The sequence below is a fragment of the Haliotis rubra genome, unplaced genomic scaffold (assembly GCF_003918875.1).
Source record: "Haliotis rubra isolate DU_JTF1 unplaced genomic scaffold, ASM391887v1 Scf1325, whole genome shotgun sequence".
NCBI lineage: Eukaryota > Metazoa > Mollusca > Gastropoda > Lepetellida > Haliotidae > Haliotis > Haliotis rubra.
This window is the reverse complement of record NW_025765254.1, coordinates 108,789-127,230: the sequence shown is the minus strand read 5'-3', so window position 1 is coordinate 127,230 and position 18,442 is coordinate 108,789. Positions and strand designations below refer to the sequence as shown.

The window sequence follows — 18,442 nt, the reverse complement described above, 5'->3', positions numbered from 1 at the left end:
GAGATATGCTCGAATTGTCACGCGATCACCAGGCGATTACGTCATCAAAACATGTGTTGTTGATTCAGAGATTGTTTATACATTAAATCTGCTAAAATATAAATGAATATTAAAAAAAGTACTTACCCAGGCGTGTTCCTGGAGGTTGCAGTTGGTACACTATATCCATTTAATTTAATGTCACATCTTATTTGGATGTTAGATCGCATTCTTCTTGCATTCGGTGGCCTCTGCTACATGCATTACCGGAAGTATGACGGCATCTCATATAGCATACTCTCCTTCAAAAGCAGTTACAGAGACAACAGACTCAACATAAGTTCTAGTGTTTTGGGGCTTATTAGAGTTTTATATTTGAATTACAGTGCTGCATTCTTGGCTCTGCCTTTGCGCACAGTAGTTATTCTTGTGAAATTGGAAATTTGGAAGTTATAGGAATAATAGATCTACAGTACTCTGAACTGTTATAACGAACAAGCCGGTAAACTAGCAAAAGTTTAATTCACTCTTGCAGTTGCCTATTCTTGAATTGTTATTGCCACCTATAAAATAAATAACAACAACAGTGAGTAAAGATTCATTGACTTTATTTATTTGTTAGAATTTTCTTTTAATCCTTTTTTACATAACTTTCAAAATTGACGGTTGGGATGGGACATAAAATATATCCTGACGACCACGTTCCCCACCCCCAACCTGTTACATGTTTCATTGTTTCTGCACATCAATATTGCAAATTTGTGACATATAGGATGGGCAAATTATTCAGGTATATATTTGGTTCTAATTTCTTCTTAGGCACTACAAATACAAATAAAAAGATACTCATCCTCGATATGTCTTTTACAAATTTTACAAACACATTCTGTATGGTCTATCCATTATCAATATACAATATATAACAAGGATACAAAATATGCTATACATACATAAGTTGCCATAAAATACTTGTGACACTAAAAGTGTTTGAAATATTTCAAAACCAATTTCAGCGCATACTGGTAATGATATACCAGGTGCATTTAATATTACTGTAATGCCTTCTTCAGCTCAAGCAGAATACAAAATTTAATTTTTATGTTCGCGGCTACCTTCTGTTGAACTAAACGACAGCCGTGCCCTTTTAACCTCCAGAGATGGCAGGATCACCTGGAAGCATAGAAGATAACAAGACATATGGTAAGAAACTTTAAGCATTTCAATGCTAACAAAATTATAAAGGGTGGTAGTACTGGCATTAACTAGTTCATATTCAAAGAATGGACAAGGATAATTTTATGGCTAACAACTTCTTTAATACTTACATGCAACGTTTCGACATAGATACTTATGATGTCTTTCAGTGGCATTTAGAAGTTGTACATTGATGTCCAAGATACTTTTATGGATTAGATACTTATGTTGCCAATTGTTTGTGTGTGCGAAAATTGAGAAAGTAGACCTCAATATCTATGTGTCGACTTCCATGTAGAATCAGAATAGAACGACTATAGATCTAAGAGTGAATGTGACAAATATCAATAAATGTATACATTTCCAACCATGTTCGTGAATTCAATAAGAATTGAGCCTTTCATAAATACAGAATGTTTTCGTGATGCGATTATATGTGGTGGGGAAGCAGACAGTTTCTTCACAGTCTGCTCAGCTTGTTTCGATTTCAATGTGATATATTTATCAGGAATTCAGGGTAGAAATAACTTTAAAATTGATTGTGTACTCTGATACAGTGGCACATGTAAAGTAACTTGCCCTGATAATTTTTCCACTATACCGACCGTTTTCTTGCTGATGGTTTAAATAAACAACATAATTAACATTGGAAAGTCAAATGGACACCGGTACAGTGTGATATACAAATTTGCTTGCCCAACAGAAAAAAACCAGTGGACATGGACGTAAGGCAAGGGGTTAATTGATAATTCCAACCTTGGGAGTTGTTTTTAATATGTCTTCATAACATACTACATGCCTTTACGAAACCTTCATCAATGCTTGCATATTCCAACATATTATTAAACATGGGTCTAAATAATATATGCATCCACCCTAAAACTAATATTTTTATCCACTACCTGCAAAAGAAGAAAACAATGGCTCCCTTGGCAAGCTAAAAAAAGCCTTGACCTCCTGTATTATGACCTACCTGGAGGTATTTACAAATCTTGCATGTACACCAATCTTTGTTATTCTTGAAAACAGTATAGTATTATCGATTGGAATTTATTCAAATATATAATCAAAGTTTGATTGTCAAATGGTAAATTATCTGATCATTTGATCCATTGGTGCATCACTACAAATTATACCTTTCGAACACAAATAAATACCTTTGGTTCCTGTCGAGTCCAAGTCTGTTTTTGACTGTTTATGTTTAACCCCTGAAGGCACATAGGTTGACGCAGGATCTGGTAGATAAAACAATTCAATGAGATGATGTTTAAATTAATGCATGTAAATCAAACGGAACAAGTGGCTCCTGTGATGATACTTTCGTCACACAGAGTCATAGTAATTAATTTTGTCATAGAGCTATAGTATATTTTACTAATCATTGGGAACTTTAATGTTAATAAATACAACACAAAGCACATCACATTCCTGATATTGAAAACGTTTTGGTCCTTTTCTGCAAAACACCTTTCTCTACTGCCACAAAGATCGACATTAAATCCCAATTTCTGAAGAACAGAATTTGCTGAAATCAAAGAATTTATTTTAGACGAAGGATGCACAAAGAATTTCTTCCCGGATAATGAAGTTATATCTTTGGTATTGTCACATCAATTTTAAAACCACAAATACAAGCAATCACAAAAGTATCATCACAGGAATACAGAACTTGGAGGTTTAAACCGCACTCAGCAATATTGCAGCTATATGGCGGCTGTCTGTTAACCATGTCAGCGAGTGTGACCACCCGATCCCGTAGGTCGCCCCTTACGACAAGCATGGGTTACTGAAGGCCAGTTCTAACCCGAATCTTCTCGGGTTTTAAGACTGAATTATACAAGCTGAAGATGTGATTTTATCAAAATATTGACAAATGTGACAGGCTCACACGATTTTTCAACACAGAAGCAAATATTTTTAACTTAAACTTCGATCATTTACCTTTGATTCCCACAACGACGGCGCGGTAGTTTGACACAGAACTTTGCCTAAACTTCTTTCCTGGTTGGTGAAGAAATTGTCAGAGATTTTTCCATCGTACCAAAGAGAAGACAACTTTGGAAGTTCACACGATCAGTGTCGTCCATAGACGCAGTCATGTTCGGTACCGCCATGTTCAGATTTTAGAAAAGCGCCAAAATCGCTTCCAGCCAATTAGAGGTGCTCTTTCTTTCGATGTCATAATTGAACCAATGCCAAGACACGTTAATCAGTTGAGTTGGGTTTTTGTCTCTTCAAAATAAATAACATATCTAAAGAAGCAAATACGACTCAATACAGTTTTTAAAAGCTCCATAAGATTTATTGTATCATTTATATAGTTTTAATACATACTTTAAAAAAATCACGATCGACGAGATCATCCGGTACCAGCCATCGTTCCAAAATGGCGGATGCACCCGACTCACGGGAGGTAGATTTACCGATTCCATCATGAAAGAAGGGAAATACCGTCCAAATACACGATGTCAAATTTGAATGTCTCATCTGTGGTCGGAAACTGGCTTCAAAACAAAACGTTTTAAGTCATTTTCACACTTTACATGGACTAAGACAGTAGTTGTTTACATCAGTGTTCGATCGGTTTTGCGAAAATTCAGAATTGACGCGAGTCTCGACTGCACGTACAATTAATATTCAGACTGGGTCCAGAGACATGGTAAAGAAATAAACATCGTGATATTGTCCACACATTCTTGTTTGGCATATTAAACATTTTAAAAGGCCCCATAGACATATTGGTGTAGATAACGCGAAAGATCCATTAAAAATTAGGAAGTGTGTAAAATCTACAGCAGTTACGTGCGATTACTTATCGGATAAGTAAAGTTTGAAACACTACTACTCACAATCTAAGACACGTTTCTGCTGTAGATGTTTTCCAACTTTAGATTTTTGAATGTTTGGCCTAATTTTAAGAACCTTACAGCACCACAAAAATATGTCATATTACCCTTTTACGTAACTGTTGTGATTTCGTGCCAAAGTACGTTCTCGAAGCAGTGCCCTTTTTAGCAATTATTAAAATATATTATATTTCGGTTTAAACGTAACTTGTATACAGAAAGTCAACTTGGCTGTGTCCAATTTCTTCAAATTGCTTAAAAGTTTGTCTCCTCTGACTCTTGTCTTTGATGCTGAAAAATCCATCTGTGAAACTGTGTTATCATAGCCTCATTCATTTTTTGAACCAGTAGTGAATACAAACACCCACTCTCCAGCTCTCGATCTTGTCAGATTCCCTCAAACTGACCACAGCTACATGAAGCATGTAAGCAAAATTGTACAAATCAGATTCAGATAATTTAAACTTTCTTAAATATGTTGAAAATATTTTAAAAAGAAAACTATGACTACATACTGAGAGTCACGTAGAAAAATCACCGTCTTGTTGTTATGTGTTTTCCTTGATATGTCTATGTGAGAAGGTCACTTGCTTCTCTTAGAGTGTGACGCCCTGGGCAGGAAGTGACAGTGTTTTGACTCAATTTTTTTACTTAATTGAAATATTGAGGTTCCCTAATTAACCATTATTACCTCATGCTGAATCAGCACAGGCCGTTTATGTTAATGCAAAGTGGATATTGGCTAATGTCAGCGTGTAAATGTGACATGTTTAAATATATGTTAAAGCTCTTACCGCTATGTTAATTTTCTAGAGTTACTGCGTAGTGTTTGGAGCAAACACGTTGCGTAAAGTGATGCCATCCTTTCTATATCATCAAAATAGTATTATATGTGTTTGGCCTTGCCCGGCTCCCAAAAGCACATTAAACCTCACACATGTAACCAGCATTGAATGGTATAACTATAGAATGGTATTGGATCTGCCTAAATATCAGTTTGTATTGTTACAAAATGTCACATGTAAAGATGATTGGTCCGTTAAAATGAAGCCCTTTTCCATCTCCATTCCAAACATAGAGTCAATAAAAAGTGGATAGTCTATGAAACACACACACACACACACACACACACACACACACACACACACACACACACACACACACACACACACACACACACACACACACACACACACACACACACACACACACACACACACACACACACACACACACACACACACACACACATATTTCCCCTTGCGAGATGTTGATTTGTTCTTTAAAACCATATCTTCTTCTTTCCTGACCCAACTGACAGCTGCTTTATCTGCCACCACTAAGCGGTCGGTGAAGGTAAGATACTTGCAACACATGAAGTAGCAACATTCTCAGAATGTGTTGCGTCAGTGACAAATGGTACACATTGCAGTTCCCTATTAAGACTTGTACCATACGTTCCCTAATCGTTCCTAGGTGAACATTACCCTAGGATGTCCATATGGTGGGACAGGATACGCATACCTTTTCGAGAACACCTGATATCTAGTGATTCATAAACATATGCTCCGTCATTATATCCACCGAGGAATTGTCTGGTCTAGACTCGAATTTTACAGTCATATGGCAGGTATATTGCTGAAAGCTGCGTTAAACAACAAACAAAACCACACACTTGAAACAAACCGACATACACACACACACACACCATCCATCCCCTACTAACCACCCCCTCCCCCCCAAACAACACCCAAAACAAATGCTCATAATATAATCGGAATGTGTACTATCGACTCTGCTTTTCTAACAGACGCAACGGACGAACTGAGTGTATCCATACTACATGTATATGTTGACAAACATATCGGAGTGTATAGTGATACATAGTACTATGATTCGTACGTGAGAGGAGGGGTTTAAAAGACATCAACACAAAAATACTATCTTATATTAGGCAGGTTGTTCGCCTGTGTTTCTGGCATACTTTTAAAATGGTAACATTCGATGGGATTCGATTTGATATTTGTCATGGAACGCTACAGTCAAAACAAATATGAAAACAGGGATTCATATGACTGTGGTCCGATGACTTGTGACATGCTTAGAATGAGGCTAAGGGCCCCTCTTTGAGCAACGTGATCGTTTAAATTTCTTCAATCTGAGACTTCATGAAGAAGTTTTAGGTGGATATAACTAGATATATGTACATTTCAGGATACATGTGCGATGTTAAAGTTGTTGTTGATGGCCCGGGACAAGTCAGAGACTTAGCACTTTTGATAGAGGTTCTAATTCTGATGTAGTATTTGTAAAAACCTTTCCGGGCCGACTGAAATGTATATGGGGATTGACTTAAGTATTTATACGTTTTGAATCCTGTTTCGTTTAATGACTTCTCTTTTAGTCGTAACCTTGCTTAGTCACTTCACAGGCCACTCGTCTTTCTGAGTTTTAAGCGATTTAATAAGGTTATAGTGACACACGTGTGTGGCTTCTTGCTGCCCATATTGTCGTGGGTGTAAGCTGGATTAATTAATTGTAGACATGGTTTTCGATAGTAGCCAATTATATACTTGGCCCTCCTTCAACTTTCTTTCAGAAACTTGAAGCAACGAGAAATTAATCAAAGCAACGAAAAATATTTGAAATAACGAGAAAGTATTCGAAGCAACGAGACAATATTCGAAATTTCTAATTTTTGTCAGAATCTTGAAGCAAAGAGAAAATATTCGAAGCAACGAGAAATTAATTGGAGCAACGAAAAATTAATTGAAATAACGAGTAAATACTCGGAATTTCAAGTTTTTGACAGAAACTTGAAGTAACGAGAAAATATTTGAAATTTCAAGTTTTTGATAGAAACTTGAAGTACCGAGAAAAGAACTCAAAGTAGCGAGAAAATTATTGAAGTTACGAGAAAATACTCGAAGTAACGAGTAAATATTCGAAGCAACGAGAATTGTAGCAGAAAAAAATATTTGTGCTACAAAAGTTGAAGCATTAGGCTTTTGTAGATGACAACTTCTTTATTTCGTGAGTGTGACGTTTCGATACAAACTCTTGTACCGTTGTCAACCAGGAATGTAACATGAAGGGGAACAGTTTGGAACAATTTGATGTTGCATCAGCTTTACTCCCGAATACAAAGTTATATGTAAAAGACAATTTGTCAAACATGCTTAGCATAGAATCACAGAGAATTGTTAACAGTAACTGCAGTTGTATAATATATAAGATATCTTTTACTGAAAATACAACCTGGTACAGACGCAATGACGTCTATAAGAGATCATATAACCTTTCAGTATAAGTTCTGAATGGTATCAACAATCAAATCTAAAATGAAAGTTATGAGGCTTATACATAGTGACACCTAGTACAGAAAATACTATTACATTTGACATGAAATCAATAGATATAGCTGAGTCTTTAGTAAGTGAGTGAGTGAGTGAGTGACAAGATTTTTAGTCACATCGCCAGTATTTCAGCCGTATAGTAACTAACAGAAGTTATAGTGAGTGAGTTTAGTTTTAAGCCGCTTTTTTGCTATATTCCAGCAAAATCGAGGCGGGGGACACCAGAAATGGGCCTCACACATTGTACCCATGTCGGGAATCGAACCCGTGTCTTCGGGTTGATGAGCGAATGCTTTAACCAGTAGGCTACCCCACCGCCCCAATGAGGCCTATAAAGGTTTCTGGTAGAAAGTAGACCACAAATACTATCACATTTGGCATGCAATTAATATTTATAGTTCATTTTTTAAGACAGTTCTTTGATTCAGTGAGTGAATGTCTTAAGATTCTTAGTCACTAAAGTAACAAAAAGAAGTCATATATTCATGACGAAGGCCACTAAACCAGGTAGAATACGATATATATAGATACAACACTAGCATATCAATGTAAAACTATAGACAATACAACATATATAACAAGCTTTAGATCGCCAAGAACTGAAGGTAGATCGCAATATTTAAGGACCATAGGAGACTTACGGTACTTGCTTCCTGCATGGACCCTAGCTGGATTTACACTGTAACTTCAGCCAATGGCGATTGTGCAGTTGATTTACAAAAGATATTGATCAACATTTTCCAAACAATTCAATTTCTTCTTAAACAATCAATGGTTAAATAACAGCTAACAATATCCAAAATACCCTTGATTGTTTTCAATCAGGAATATTTAACAACGAGGAGAGTTCTATGGATATACAACTTCTTTAATATGATATGAGCGACGTTTCGGTGTAGCTACCAACACCGTTATCAAGCAAATGTTAAGCGTTAGTAGGTACACCTAAACGTCGCTCATATCATATTAAAGAAGTTGTATATCCATAGAACTCTCCTCGTTGTTCATCACACCAACTTCTAAATGCCACTCAAACAAGCCAGGAATATTTATCCCTTGTGATGGAAAATAAACACAGTCAAACAGACTATGTTTGACCGTGATTCTTTCAGCACAGAGAATACAAACTAGATGGTACGTATAATAAGTATTCGGGTGTATATGGCGAATGGTCAATAAGACATTGTCGCATAATGATCTCTTCAAACCTGGACTGACAACCCAAGTAGGTATTTATTGAATTCCCGATAGTTGGCTAAAATTTCATCGGGCTAATAGGGCACGTAAGTGGGTCACGGCACTTCGCGAGTGACAACGTTTTCGAATGGTCTCATGGTTGTCAGTGGATAGTAAGGAACTGATAATCCTTGAAGGAATAACAAATTCCCGACATAACCATCCCCAAATTAGTTAAATATTACGGCTGTCAACTGGTGTGACAGCCAAGCAAGCCTGTACACTTGGTCCGGTGTAGTTAAGTCATATTTGGATCCAGAACTGGTTCTTGAAAATACGCTTGTCACCGGGAATCTGATACCGGAAGTAAGCTGGGACCCGTTTCGCATATCGCAAGTAGGAACCCGCAAAGGGAAACTGGAACCAGCTTAGATCCCGAAGTAGCGCCTCACGAAACTTAAGGGCCCTATTGAAACCTACTTGCGTGTCCCACGTCTTTTGTATTAGATCTGTAATGCAACATCTAAAGATTGGTTTAGAATCTGTGTAAGGGATGGGAAGAGGTGCCACAGATTTAGCTGCAGATATTTCTTCCAACGATAATGTTTTGGCCAGTAGCAAAAACGTTAAATGTTTCAATAATTTCAATTAAAAGTGGATGTTTAGAAGACATGTTTTAACAGCCCGAAGACATGTGAGAGAATCGATAAAGATGTTGAACTGTGTAGGTTCTTTATATATTCTAGAGCTCTGAACAAGTCTGTACCATATCGATGACTTTGTCCTCTTGTTTCAAGATCATGTCATGTTGTATAGAGCTGGTTCATGAGGTGACAGAAAAACTCATACTGTTTTATAGAGCTGACCAAAACTGAATACAAAATTATCATCTTAAATCGACGCGCTCGGCATCAATCATGGCCATAACTCTGACAGTGTGAAAATATAATCAGGGAATTTACAAGCGTTCTGACGAATCTCCAACAGGAAAGTGACTACCTTGTTATTACTTAATGTACCAACGTTTCGTCATCTGCAAACATTTTATCAAACACATTATATCCAAATATAACCACTTCAATATATTCAAATATAACCAAGTTCAAATCACATGATAAATCTATAAAAGTCAGTTTAAACTTATGTACAAAATCCTTACCACACAAAATTACACTCAAAAGCAAGTTTTCATATTTACATTGTAACATCATAATGTCATCTATTTACAATTTAGATCACGAACTGTTACAATATCACTTAGAAATTAATTGTGGGTTCCAGAGAAGAGCCTTATGTTCCTTTGAAGAAACATACCTTGATCCAACGATTCAATAAGTACTGAATATGAGCATTTAAAGTGCAAATGTCATGCCAACGTCTACAATGTAGCATACAAAATGTATTCCATTTTTTCCAATCGTCCACACACACACAAATGCAGTTCAGTTTTAAAAAAATGATTTGAGTAACTATTGCCATCAAGCATGTTGGAGACACATCAATAGAAGAGAAAAAAGTCTTCTATCATTTTTATACCATATTGCAATATATACAGTTCAGAATTTACAGAAAACCTAGGACTGACTGACTGACTGAGTTTGGTTTTACGCCGCTTTTAGCAATATTCCAGCAACATCACGGTGGGGGGACACCAGAAATGGGCTTCACACATTGTGCCCATGTGGGGATTCGAACCATTAGGCTACCCTACCGCCCCAAAACCTGAGGAACAATATCAAGATTTCTTTCATGCACATATTGTTCACAACTACAGTAGCCTGTACTGAAGCGTAATGTCTAATAGGGAACAAAACGTTAACAGCGAACATTATCTTACCTCACACATGAATGTCGCTTTCTGATTGGCTGAGCGCTCTTCTATTATTTTCAATGTACCCCGCTTACAAGCGAGTAATATTTCAATTTACACCGCTGTCAATGGCAACTCATTTGGTACTTCGTGGTAGTAATACTTTATCTCGAATAACATTGAATCACGTATGATGTACGGAAATTACCGATGTTTTGCGAAAGCAAATCGATGGAAGGGAGATAGCTCTAAATCTGTTTTTCTTGTCAGCAAAATCTAGCGATGGATACAAAAAGATTTGTACCCGTGCTTCAAACAATTCAAAATTAACATTAAGTTGGTCGGTAAGATAAATACGTTGTTCACTGGTCCCTCGGGGCCCATGGGTTGATGTACCCTCGATGTTTGCAGAAATGGATGTGCAGTTAGTTTAAGTAGTTAGTTTAGTTATTTGTATTAGTCCATTTAGAATTAGTTTAGTTTTGAATAGTCATTTGGGTTTAATTATATCTTAAGGGGGCGAATAAAGTTCTAAAAACATATTCTTCTGTTGTTGTTACTGTGGTATGTGACAATTGGTCAGAACCTGGCCCTCAGAAATTAAGCAGCCACACATACACATACACACGCATGCACGTCGTGATATGAGCGAAATATTCTCAAGCATGACGTTAAACCCACCTCACCTCACCTCACCGTAAAGAGGCATTGACAGCATTAGTGGAGAAAACATAGTTTATAGCACTGTATATTCAGCAAGAAAAATCTCTGTTACAAACATCCTACACCAGCAATCGCCTGTGAAGACTTTGTCAGAATTTGTCTTCAGCAACCAATGCTTCTCGTAAGAGGCGACTTAGTTATTCAGGTGGTCAGGCTCGCTGACATGGTTGACATGTCATCGTATCCAAATTGCGTAAATCGACACTAATGCTGTTGATCACTGCACTGTTTGGTCAGTGGTTATTTACAGACCGCCGCCATATGGCTGGAATATTGCTGGGTTTGGCGTAAAACAACACACAAAACACACAACAAAAATCGACATGGAATTGGTGACTTGTAACCACCATCAGACAGCAACTGTTACATCCAACGTTACCTCAGAAATTAATACATTGAGCTCAATATTAAGATTATATGATAGTTTTCCATTTGCATTAAGGAGCATTATGGGGGATGCCATGTCATATATACATGCTAATATTACTGATGTTTGTACTTTATACAATGTCTTCAGTAACAAAATTTATTCATTTTACTTTTGTATACTAAAATAGCATAATTAAGCGCCCCCTGTATTTTTCCATGGATGGGTTTTCAACCTAAAACTGCTCGTCGTTACAATGTTTTTCTGAACGTGGAATCCATGTTGATTTTATGATTATAGTTGCTCATTTAAACCGCCCCCACCCCCAGCCCCACTAATTTTCATACAGAACCATGTCTGTACAGGTATGACCCTGGACTGTTTAATTTTGAATTCATTGGTGAATGTGAACTTTCAAAATATCACATGTTGATGTGTTGCGTGTCTTACACGATTCAAGGTCAATACCGAGTGTAACATCCAGGTGATTGTATGATACCCCCTGTCAGCCTCCTGATCCTCTGAAGGGGCAGTCTACGTCATTCCTCGTGTAAAGCAGCTTCCAACTGGGCCAGGTTCTGACCAATTGTCACATACCACAGTAACAACAACAGAAGAATATGTTTTTAGAACTTTATTCGTCCCCTTAAGATATAATTAAACCCCAATGACTATTCAAAACTAAACTAATTCTAAATGGACTAATACAAATAACTAAAGTAACTACTTCAACTAACTGCACATCCATTTCTGCAAACATCGAAGGTACATCAACCCATGGGCCCCAAGGGAACAGTGAACAACGTATTTATCTTACCGAACACCTTAATATTAATTTTGAATTGTTTGAAGCACGGGTACAAATCTTTTGTAGCCATCGCTAGATTTTGCAGACAAGAAAAACAGATTTAGAGCTATCTCCCCTTCCATCGATTTGCATTCGCAAAACATCGGTAATTTCCGTACATCATACGTGATTCAATGTTATTCGAGATAAAGAATTACTACCACGAAGTACCAAATGAGTTGCCATTGACAGCGGTGTACATTGAAATGTTACTCGCTTGTAAGCGGGGTACATTGAAAATAATAGAAGAGCGCTCAGCCAATCAGAAAGCGACATTCATGTGCGAGGTAAGATATTGTTCGGTGTTCACGTTTTTTTCCCCGATTAGACATTACGCTTCAGTACTGGCTACTGTAGTTGTAAACAATATGTGCATGAAAGAAATCTTCATATTGTTCCTAAGGTTTTCTGTAAATTCTGACACGTATATATTGCAATATGGTATAAAAATGATAGAAGACTTTTTCTCTTCTATTGATGTGTCTCCAACATGCTTGATGGCAATAGTTACTCAAATCATTTTTTTAAAACTGAACTGTATTTGTGTCTGTGTGGACGATTGGAAAACATGGAATACATTTTGTATGTTACATTATAGACGTTGGCATGACATTTGCACTTTAAATGCTCATATTCAGTACTTATTGAATCGTTCAATCAAGGTATGTTTCTTCAAAGAAACTAAAGGATCTTCTCTGGACCCCACTATTAATCTCTAAGTAATATTGCCACAGCCCGTGATCTAAATTGTAAATTGATGACATTATGATGTTACAATGTATATATGAAAACTTGCTTTTGAGTGGTTTGTGTGGTAATGATTTTGTACATAAGTTTAAACTGACTTTTATAGATTTATCATGTGATTTGAACTTGGTTAAATTTGAATATATTGAAGTGGTTATATTTGGATATAATGTGTTTGATAAAATGTCAGCAAATAACGAAACGTTGGTACATTAAGTTGTTACAAGGTAGTCACTTTCCGGTTGGAGATTCGTGAGAACGCTTGTAAATTCCCTGATTATATTTTCACACTGTCAGAGTTATGGCCATGATTAATGCCGAGCGCGTCGATTTAAGATGATAATTTTGTATTTAGTTTTGGTCAGCTCTATAAAACAGTATGCGTTTTTCTGTCACCTCATGAACCAGCTCTTTACAACATGACATGATCTTGAAACAAGAGGACAAAGTCATCGATATGGTACAGACTTGTTCACAGCTCTTGAATATTTAAAGAACTTAAATATACACAGTTCATCATCTTTGTCGATTCTCTCACATGTCTTCGGGCTGTTAAAACATGTCTTCTAAACATCCACTTTTAATTGAAATTATTGAAACATTTAACGTTTTTGCTACTGGCCAAAACATTATCGTTGGAAGAAATGTCTGCAGCTAAATCTGTGGCACCTCTTCCCATCCCTTACACAGATTATAAACCAATCCTTAGATGTTGCATTACAGATCTAATACAAAAGACGTGGGACACGCAAGTATGTATCAATAGGGCCTGTAAGTTTCGTGAGGCGCTACTTCGGGAACTAAACCGGTTCCCGGTTCCCTTTGCGGGTCCCTACTTGCGATGTGCGAAAAGGGTCCCAGCTTACTTCCGGTACCAGATTCCCGGTGACAAGCGTATATTCAAGAACCAGTTCTGGTTCCAAATATGACTTTACTACACCGGACCAAGTGTACAAGCTTGCTTGGCTGTCACACCTGTTGACAGCCGTAATATTTAGCTAATTTGGGGATGGTTATGTCGGAAATTTGTTATTCCTGCAAGGATTATCAGTTCCTTACTATCAACTGACAACCATGAGACCATTCGAAAACGTTGTCACCGGAAGTACTCGCGAAGTGCCTTGACCTACTTACGTGCCCTATAAGCCCCATGAAATTTAAGCCAACTATCGGGAATTCAATCAATACCTACTTGGGTTGTCAGTCCAGGTTTGAAGAGATCATTATGCGACAATGTGTTACTGACCATTCGCCATATACACCCGAATACGTATTATACGTACCCTCTAGTTTGTATTCCCTGTGCTGAAAGAATCACGGTCAAACATAGTCTGTTTGACTGTGTTGATTTTTCCATCACAAGGGATAAATATTCCTGGCTTGTTTGAGTGTCATTTAGAAGTTGGTGTGATTGATAACGGTGTTGGTAGCTACACCGAAACGTCGCTCATATTATATTAAAGAAGTTGTATATCCATAGAACTCTCCTCGTTGTTAAATATTCCGGAGTGAAAACAATCAAGGTTTTTTTTGATATTGTTAGTTGTTATTTAACCATTGACTGTTTAAGACGAAATTGAATTGTTTGGAAAATGTTGATCAATATGTTTTGTAAATCAGTTGCACAATCGCCAATGGCTGAAGTTACAGTGTAAATCCAGCTAGGGTCCATGCAGGAAGCAAGTACCGTAAGTCTCCTATGGTCCTTAATATGGCGATCTACCTTCAGTTCTTGGCGATCTAAAGCTTGTTATATATGTTGTATTGTCTACAGTTTTACATTTATATGCTAGTTTTTATCTATATATATCGTATTCTACCTGTTTTAGTGTCCTTCGTCATGAATGTATAACTTCTTTTAGTTACTTTAGTGACTAAGAATCTTAAGACATTCACTCACTGAATCAAAGACTTGTCTTAAAAATGAACTATAAATATTAATTGCATGCCAAATGTGATAGTATTTGTGGTCTACTTTCTACCAGAAACCTTTATAGGCCTCATTGGGGCGGTGGGGTAGCCTACTGGTTAAAGCATTCGCTCATCAACCCGAAGACACGGGTTCGATTCCCGACATGGGTACAATGTGTGAGGCCCATTTCTGGTGTCCCCGCCCCTCGATATTGCTGGAATATTGCAAAAGCGGCTTAAAACTAAACTCACTCACTATAACTTATGTTAGTTACTATATGGCTGAAATACTGGCGATGGGACTACAAATCTTGTCACTCACTCACTCACTTACTAAAGACTCAGCTATATCTATTGATTTCATGTCAAATGTAATAGTATTTTCTGTACTAGGTGTCACTATGTATAAGCCTCATAACTTTCATTTTAGATTTGATTGTTGATACCTCTCAGAACTTATACAAAAAAGTTTTATTATCTCTTATAGACGTCATTGCGTCTGTACCAGGTTGTATTTTCAGTAAAAGATATCTTATATATTATACAACTGCAGTTACTGTTAACAATTCTCTCTGATTCTATGCTAAGCATGTTTGATAAATTGTCTTTTACATATAACTTTGTATTCGGGAGTAAAGCTGATGTAACATCAAACTGTTCCAAACTGTTCCACTTCATGTTACATTCCTGGTTGAGAACGGTACAAGAATTTGTATCGAAACGTCACACTCACGAAATAAAGAAGTTGTTATCTACAAAAGCCTAATGCTGCAACATTTGTAGCACAAATATTTTTTTTTCTGCTACAATTCTCGTTACTTCGAGTATTTTCTCGTAACTTCAATAATTGTCTCGCTATTTCGAGTTCTTTTCTCGTTACTTCAAGTTTCTATCAGAAACAACGAGAAGGGGGATGTCCTAAAACTCTGGCCGGGTCGAGCCGAGCCGGGTCAAAGAGGGCCAAGTATATAATTGGCTACTACATTAATTATCGAAAACCATGTCTACAATTAATTAATCCAGCTTACACCCATGACAATATGGGCAGCAAGAAGCCACACACGTGTGTCATAATAACCTTTTTAGAGTAAATCGCTTAAAACTCAGGAAGACGAGTGGCCTGTGAAAGGTGACTAAGCAAGGTTACGTCTAAAAGAGAAGTCGTTAAACGAAACACGATTCAAAACGTATATATACTTCAGTCAATCCCGATATACATTTTAGTCGGCCCGGAAAGGTTTTTACAAATACTACTCAGAAGTTCACTGTTCATCGTATTTATAGCATGCCCACAGGTAAATGATACGATCTTTTCCCCACACTGTGACAGTTCGGTTCTGTTTTGCCCGGGCCGTCAAAAGCAGCATAGATCTCAAACATGTATCTTGAATTTTGTTTAAATCCATAGATTAGTATTATATGTACCTAAATATCATTTTCAATGTTACAAAATGCCACACGTATGGATAACTGGTCCGATAAAGTGAAGCCCGTTTTCCTCTCCAACATATCCAGCCTCTATCAAAAGTGTTAAGTCTATGACTTGTCCCGGGCCATCAAAAACAACTTAAACATCACACATGTATCCTGAATTGTACATATATCTAGTTATATCTACCTAAAACCTCTTAATGAAGTCTCAGATTGAAGTAATTTGAACGATCACGTTGCTCAAAGAGGGGCCCTTAGCCTCATTCTAAACATGTCACAAGTCATCGGACCACAGTCATATGAATCCCTGTTTTCATATTTGTTTTGACTGTAGCGTTCCATGACAAATATCAAATCGAATCCCATCGAATGTTACCATTTAAAAAGTATGCCAGAAACACAGGCGAACAACCTGCCTAATATAAGATAGTATTTTTGTGTTGATGTTTTTCAAACCCCTTTCACGTACGAATCATAGTACTATGTATCACACTTCGATATGTAGTATGGATACACTCAGTTCGTCCGTTGCGTCAGTTTTTAAAAGTAAAGAAAGAAAAGAAATCGCCCATGCAAACGAACCACATGAAATAATAGCGACAAAGCCCGTTCCATATCCATAAGAAATCTCTTAGAAAAGCAGAGTCGATAGTAAACGTTCCGACTTTATTATGAGCATTTGTTTTGGGTGTTATTTTGTTTGGTTTTTTTTTGGGGGTGGGGGTTTGTTTTTCAAGTGTGTGGTTTTGTTTGGTGTTCAACGCAACTTTTTAGCAATTTAAAGAACAAATCAACATCTCGCAAGGGGAAATGTGTGTGTGTGTGTGTGTGTGTGTGTGTGTGTGTGTGTGTGTGTGTGTGTGTGTGTGTGTGTGTGTGTGTGTGTGTATTTCAGAGACTAGCCACTTTTGATTGACTCTATGTTGGGAATGGAAAGGGAAAAGGGCTTCATTTTAACGGACCAATCATCTTTACATATGGCATTTTGTAACAATACAAACTGATATTTAGGCAGATGCAATACCATTCTATAGATATAAATACAATGCTGGTTGCATGTGTGAGGTTTAAGGTGCTTTTGGGAGCCTGGGCAAGACCGAACACATATAATACTATTTTGAGGATATAGAAAAGATGGCATCACTTTACGCAACGTGTTTGCTTCAAACACTACGCAGTAACTCTAGAAAATTAACACGCTGACATTAGCCAATATCCACTTCGCAATAACATAAACGACCTGTGCTGATTCAGCATGCGGTAATAATGGTTAATTAGGGAACCTCAATATTTCAATTAAGTAAAGAAATTGAGTCAAAACACTGTCACTTCCTGCCCAGGGTGTCACGCGCTAAGAGAAGTAACTAACCTTCTCACATAGACATATCAAGGAAAACACATAACAACAAGACGGTGTCTTTTCTACGTGACTCTCAGTATGTAGTCATAGTTTTCTTTTTATTTCATCGTTAAACATACATTTTCAATCAAACAAAACATTTAAGATGGCAGGAAGTGTTTCTCCCCCAAATGTGTAGGTTTCGTTTTAATATTCTGCAATCCATTTTTAGCAGTACCCGGTGGCCCGGCCCGGCCCGAGTTTTCTTGGCCCGAGCTTTAGGCACTCCAAAAGAGAAGGTAATCGAAGCAACGAAGAAATAATTGACGTAACGAGTAAATACTCGAAATTTCAAGTTTTTTACAGAAACTTGAAGCAACGAGAAAATATTCGAAGCAACGAGAAATTAATCGAAGCAATGAGAAAATAATTGAAGTAACGAGAAAATATTCGAAGCAACGAGTCAATATTCGAAATTTCAAGTTTTTGAAAGAAACTTGAACCAACGAGAAAATATTTGAAATTTCAAGTTTTTGAAAGAAACTTGAAGCAACGATAAATTAATCGAAGCAACGAAAAGATAATTGAAATAATGAGAAAGTATTCAAAGCAACGAGTCAATATTTGAAATTTCAAGTTTTTGAAAGAAACTTGAAGCAACGAGAAATTAATCGAAGCAACGAAAAGATAATTGAAATAATGAGAAAGTATTCAAA

At 37.0% G+C, this 18,442-nt stretch overlaps 1 long non-coding RNA gene across 1 annotated transcript; it reads right to left on the bottom strand.

The window, feature by feature from the left end:
* Positions 1 to 1,118: 1,118 nt before the first annotated feature.
* LOC124267623 lies at positions 1,119 to 3,199 on the bottom strand. Its single transcript, XR_006896073.1, has 3 exons — positions 3,115 to 3,199; positions 2,331 to 2,408; positions 1,119 to 1,149 (listed from the first exon to the last, which is right to left on the bottom strand). It is a non-coding gene; the product is annotated as an uncharacterized LOC124267623 (long non-coding RNA).
* Between the last annotated feature and the right edge of the window lie 15,243 nt (positions 3,200 to 18,442).